This window comes from Watersipora subatra, chromosome 1, assembly GCF_963576615.1.
Source record: "Watersipora subatra chromosome 1, tzWatSuba1.1, whole genome shotgun sequence".
Classification (NCBI taxonomy): domain Eukaryota; kingdom Metazoa; phylum Bryozoa; class Gymnolaemata; order Cheilostomatida; family Watersiporidae; genus Watersipora; species Watersipora subatra.
In genome coordinates, this window is record NC_088708.1 from 5,700,349 (window position 1) to 5,707,033 (window position 6,685).

Genomic DNA, 6,685 nt, shown 5'->3' on the forward strand with positions numbered 1-6,685 from the left:
CAACACATATTCTATAACAAACATAATCCTAAATTCTATATCTTGTAGACTTTCGCTAGACATATGATTCTTCTGGTCTGCATATTCCCAAAATCGCATAATTCACAAATGAAAGCAGAAAAATGTACAAATATGTAGTGATGGTAACAATCACTATCATGACTGTATATTACTGCGTCACTCTGATGTTTTTGTTTAAGGCACTATGTATCTTTTGAAAATAACTGCACTATCTAGAAATCTGTAGCTAATTCTAAACTTGCTTCCTCTAACAAATATAAATGGCTATTTTGGTATGAGTCAATCAGTGTTTCTGTGGCTCACATAATGAAATGTATTATTTGTACATTACAAAAAATCATTTCTATATCCTAAATTATTTCTTGTGTTGGTGTAACTAGTAGTAGTTTACTATCAACTGTTTTCACATAATCTGTTTAATCGGCTCTCATACGGGTTGTAATAGTATACTAGTGGTCCACTATCAGCTTTAGTCACCTTTTTGTATTATTGGTTCTTGCATGAGTGACACTGGTACACGGGCGCTCTGCTGTCAGTTCTGTCCAATGGAATTTGTTTTATCAACCCTTGGATGATTGTGTTTGTATAATAATAGACTGTTATCAATCGTTATCGCGTTGTTGAATAGCTTGAGCTAATGAGCCCGTAATCTGTTTTAAGCTGGAGTCATTTCAACTTGTATTATCAGTTCATGCACGAGTTGCACTAGTATATGCCATAACATTTAGAAACAGAAAGCTTTGCTATTTGTATGAGGGGTTAATTCTTAGATTACACAACAAGCTATAAGCAATAGTCCCACTTTGAGTGAGGTTTAAATTCTCGTCATGATAGAGTGACGAGCAATATTTTTGCCAATTCTCTTATACAATGGTTGAAGTGTTTTTAGAAGTAGAATAATACTTTGTTGCAATGTACATTTACTGGCCTTTATCATGCTATGACTAATTATGAATAGAAGATTCTAATACTCCAACGATGATTGAGGTCTTAAGTTGGAAAAGTTAGTTGCCTTATTGAAGAAAATTTTTCTGCTCAAATATGAATAGGTTTATAATTGATACTTTTTATATGAAACATGTCAAGGTAATAATTGAAAATTTAACACTAAGTTAATACCGAACCATTCATCAAATGATTTGGGTCTCTCTTAACTCACAGCTTCCAATCACTCAGTATCTTCTTTTGTATCAAATCAATTCTGACATCGTTCGCACCAAGCTGCAAGCCAGCATGATTTGAGGTATCGTTCGCACCAAGTTGCGAGCCAGCATGATTTGAGGCATCGTTCGCACCAAGTTGCGAGCCAGCATGATTTGAGGCATCTTTCAAACTGCTGATAGAAAATTTTACAGTTTTATCGGTACTTTTATCAGTAGTATCCTACTACACTATGCAGGACTAACCTTGACAAGAAATTATCCATTTAATTTATCTAGTTAGCCAGGTTTAATCTCCCTGCGCGACTTGTGACACAATGTTAAATAGGCTTCATTGAAATACCGTACCAAAAGGTATTTGCTAATTGACGGTTTATCGGAGAGTCCTGTATCATGATGAAATTTGCATTCCCGTGCTGAGTGGTCAACTTCTGTTAACGTAGTGCTTAGAGGTTCAACCGAGTCATGTAAACGAAATAGAACGCATCGGTGTTGCGATTCGTGTGTCATGTTATATCCATATTATTGCATCGTCTTAAAACAAACTTTTCAAATACGTATCCCTACATTGGGTCCCTTAAAAACCTTATTCAACATCTCGTAATCAACCACCTTCTATCAAAAAGACAAACCGTATACCAAATTTGACTTGAATATAGCAAGTGAGTTTGTGCAATTTCTAATTACGCGTACATAGCCGTCAAGTATATTTGGTTTGATAATACAGGTGCAGTACTAGAATGTAAGAATAGATAGAACAAGGAAAAAGAACAGAAAATGATTGGGGAAAACACCAACATGAGATGCATGTGTAAAAATTTAAATGATTATTACTTTTAACGAGATCTATATATTCAAAATTATCATAGCCCACATTATTTGTTTTCAAAATCGCGTACTTTTTGTTGCAATTGACGTGGGGAAAAATGCACATTAGGTACGAACGTACGGCTTTTCTCAGTCTTTATCGCATCAAAAAGGAACTCATGTTACGGGCATAAGACAATCATGACGATGGTCCCTCAACTGTTATTGGTCAATTAATAGTTTTTTGTTATTGGCTAGACATTGCTTTTCCAAAATACTAGCGCCATGCCGCTGATGTGGTTTATGCATCGCCGTGCGTGCGTGTGGGTGCGTGTGTATGACATAGCACTAGGTTGTTTACATCAACCTAGTGCTATGTCATACATAGCACTAGGTTTATGAAACCAAAGCACAGACAACCTACCTGACAGCTCGAACTGAGTGGCCAATCAACAAGTGGCTGTGCGCATTATTAGACACTGATGAGATTAGGCGGTCAATTAAAGTCAATTCGGATCAATTGTGGATCAATTGTGGATCAATTGCCAGTAAAGATCATTTAGTGAACAAACAAATTAAAATATGAATAAAAAAAACCATTTCACTGCTAGAAATGCTTGAAAATTGGTAACTAGCAGTTCACTTTCGTCCCTCTACGTGTCATCACATCTATATTATACTGTCACCCTACGTACCGATGCGTATCTAACACCTGTGTGTCCGCATCATTAAGTTCGATCAAAAGTGGCTCACATTCAAAGAGTAAATAATTTGAAAGCAGTTCAAACTATTTCTCGTAGCAGTTGTTACAAATACGTTCACGAATTTATAGAAGTTTTATCAGCTTAACAACAGAAAATTAATTCACTGTACATAAAGTCCTAATAATTCAACTGTTTAGGTAATTTAGACTTGGACATATACAAGAGCAATTTGGGATTTAATTTGTCAATTTGAAAAAAAATGAAGTAACTTAGCTTTTAAACAGACACAAATCAAAGTTTTAAATGGTCATTGTGCCTATGTTAAAGGGACAGCTTCTCCGTTATGAAGTGTAAGTAAAAATTAACCCCACCACTTAATTCTGTAACTGTGAAGCTACATTTGATGACATGGTAGTATGTTTGTTATAAAAAGTAGGATTTGGCATAGTGAAAACTACCATGCACTGTCAATGATATTGTCAGGCCGTGTACACAAGGCTGACGAGATTCGCGGAATGGCAGACGACGATGGCACAAGTCTTTGTGTTTAATTCTTTATCTTTCACTTGTGGCATGTCCAAAAAACTATTTTGATACTTTCAGATTTTAATCATATAATTTAATAATTAATATACATTCAGACTTCAGCATCCGATGTTAATCGATATTTTATAGCAAATATTTACATAAGTGGTATTTTGTTTGATCAATTTCCAAGTATGGTATTTTGCTTGAAAAATTCCAAAACTCAATTGATATAATTATATCGATAAGTACCTAAAGTACTTACAGCATTGACAAGAAATCATTTTCTTTTTTAAAACTATACAATCTAAATGCAGAGACCCAATTCATATGTAATGTTAAATGTTTATAAGCGACTTGAGGTTAAGTGAATGTGAGCCAGTAATATTAGAGCAGAAATTGTCATATTTGCAACAGTCAGCCAGACAAGAAACAATAATCTCCCTTTAACTCATGAAGAATGTCATGCTTGCTTCAAATATGCTTGTGGTTCCATGTTCATTTTCTTCAGACCCGCAGAACTTGGTGGAAGAACAAGGTGCCTCTTCCCATGACTGTTTCTTCAGCTCCCATGTCAAGTTTAAAAGTAGTTTTTTGTTTCTTTACTACTTCTACCTGAGCCTTCAATGATTCCATCTGACTTGATCTTCATTTTTAGATTTAATCACTTCAGCTATTGGGTTGGACCCACATATCATTGCATAATGTCCTTGCCTATGACACTGCACTCTTTACCAGTACGGTCTTGTATATAAGTGGTGTAATCAAACCTCTCAGCACAAAGCACTTCTTAGAGTAAATTGTGAAGAATATCTTGATGCTACATTGACTCACAAAGTTCTGTAAGTTATTTGCTCGCCTCTGCTGATTATCACTACATTTTGCTTTCAACATTTCACCTCATCGGCTGCCAGTCTTTTCTCACCACAAATTTGATCAATGAAGGAATGTTTTGACCTCTCCATTCAGATTTATAACTTATCCCTTGCTTGTGAAGGCGCACAACCACAGCTTTTTCACTGTCATCAAGGTGCTTAGCGATTTTTGTAAAGAAAATTGGCATAAAAAATATTCAAATGCAGACCGAATCTATATTACTCAAAATGTTTTTGTTAATCCCAGGTGTGGTATGTTATGTCTTCCCCTGTCGTGAACATGAAAAATATTTGTCTGACGGTTATTTTATATTAATATGCATGTACATAATAATTTTTAATTATCAGACGTAGTCAAGTTTGCATGTCCTCAGAAACTTTGGTGATGACTTTTGTTTCAGATAAATGTTTTCAACAAATAGAAAATCTTATGAGGCATCATTTGATATGTATGTTTAAAGGTCAGGGCAGTAAAAAAAGCAAAAACCCACTGGATGTGACAATATGATGAAAAGTGTTAATACTGATGTCAACGATTCTGTGATTGTATTAGAAGGCATTTAGAACTTGCTCAGACGATAAACTTTTTTGGCCTCATAGCATTGATAGAATCTTGGTTACACAGGAAGTAATGAAACTTGGATTTCTTTTATCTATAATATATATATATGTCTTAAGCTTGGGTGCCGTCTGTGATTCTGTGAATTGTGTGTCTTAGCCTAAGACACACCAATTCACAGAATCAAGACTCTTAGGTGTGAATTAGCTATAGCTATCAAAATCTTGGAATGAAAAGCTCGATTTGAACTCACAAAAATTGTGATCGCAAGAGCAAGTTTATAACCATGCATTTAACCACGGAGCAACAGTCCTTAGAATTCTATCACTCTTAACATATACCATGTACAGACCTGCCAACCCAAGAGTGGGGCAATGCGTGAGATTTGGTTTTGGGGCAATTGATGTATCAATGACAGTATATATGAAATTGTGGAAATTGGGGAAAAAATCTCACGCATTTTCATTTTTTCTTTGGGTTGATTGCGTAAGTCTCACGCCCAATGCGTGAGAGTTGTCGATTGCACAAGCTAAATGACGTATTTACTGAACATTGCGCCTATGCGTTACGATACCCCTGTTATAAAACATTTGTTCACATAACTCTATGAAACATGCTTTTTCGTCTTCACCATACTAGGGCAAATTTGTTTTCCGCCATATGACATCAACAATAAATTTTCTCGCAATTAAAATTTGGTGATTGTATTTCAGTTCAGTGGTATCCGTTATGATAAAAACGGGTTGACAAACAGATAAGTGATAAAATTTTAGTTCAGTTTGAAGTTTATTAAAATGCATACTGAAACTTCCTTCACGTATATGTTTAGTAAGCTAAATTCATTTAAGTTATAATCAGTGTTTACGTTACACGTCTGTCTCAAAGGTAAGAACTCTGCACGTAGTACATTGTAATGTTACATTTTCTTGCGGATCATAACCACAAAATGCGCTAGTTATTGTAGGCAACTATAGTTATTAAGGTTAACATATTGTTTTGTTACTATTTTTAATGATGATGATTGTGATGATTTTTACCAGGAGGTGATTGCATTAGATAATTACTATGGGTTTCTACACCACTCTATACGTCTGTACGATATTTTCGCCTCATGATACCAACACTGAAACGAAGTAAATTCGTATAATTGTGTACAAAATAATTTTTCATTGTAAGCGCAGCAAAACAGACTACATTTAGCCATTGCTTGCCAATTATTTCACATTAAGATTTAAACACCTTTAGTTTTATTTGTCCTAATTTATTTCAAAACACTTCTTTCATGATATGAAATTTAAAAGTTAGTTGTTTGAAAAAGTTTAAAAACCTTTAGTTGTTTTATTTTTTCTCCTAATTAATTTGAACTGCACAAAAACAATTTGCATGATATGAAGCTTAAAAGTTAGAATGGTAAATGTTGTATATGTTATAAAATAAATCTTCTGTCCAAAGACTTTTTTATTACCCGGGCATTCACCTAGCCACTCTATAGTTGTATGAGCTGTAAGACTGAATAATCATGTAACAACGCTAAACAGACCGTAGCAACTCAAGTTCTCATTATTTGAAATACATATGCCTAATGGTTTGCCAGGTTTATTGAAAGCATGTGGTAGCTGCAATTGAAATGCTGTTTATCCATCTCATAAATGACAAGGTTGACAACCTTGCGACACTTCATAAAACCCTTCTGTGGCAATGTTGGTTGATAAGACAGCGTTTGCAAAGACTGACACATCATCAGTATAACACATCATAAAAACTGGAAGGGGAAAATGGCTAGTCACAAAAACATGTGAAGCCTCTACTTCATCAATATAATCCAGTGAGGGGCCAGTGAGCATACGCGAGAGTTGACACTGTTTCGTATTTAATTGGCACAACTTACTGAGAATCCTTCAGTTGAAGTGTTTTGCGACAGATTACATAACTATGTGAAGCCTGTCACATAACGAGAAATATACTTCATGTACAAAAAATAGTCGAATAATGCGAAACATTGATATATATACAATGTATATATATCTATATAAG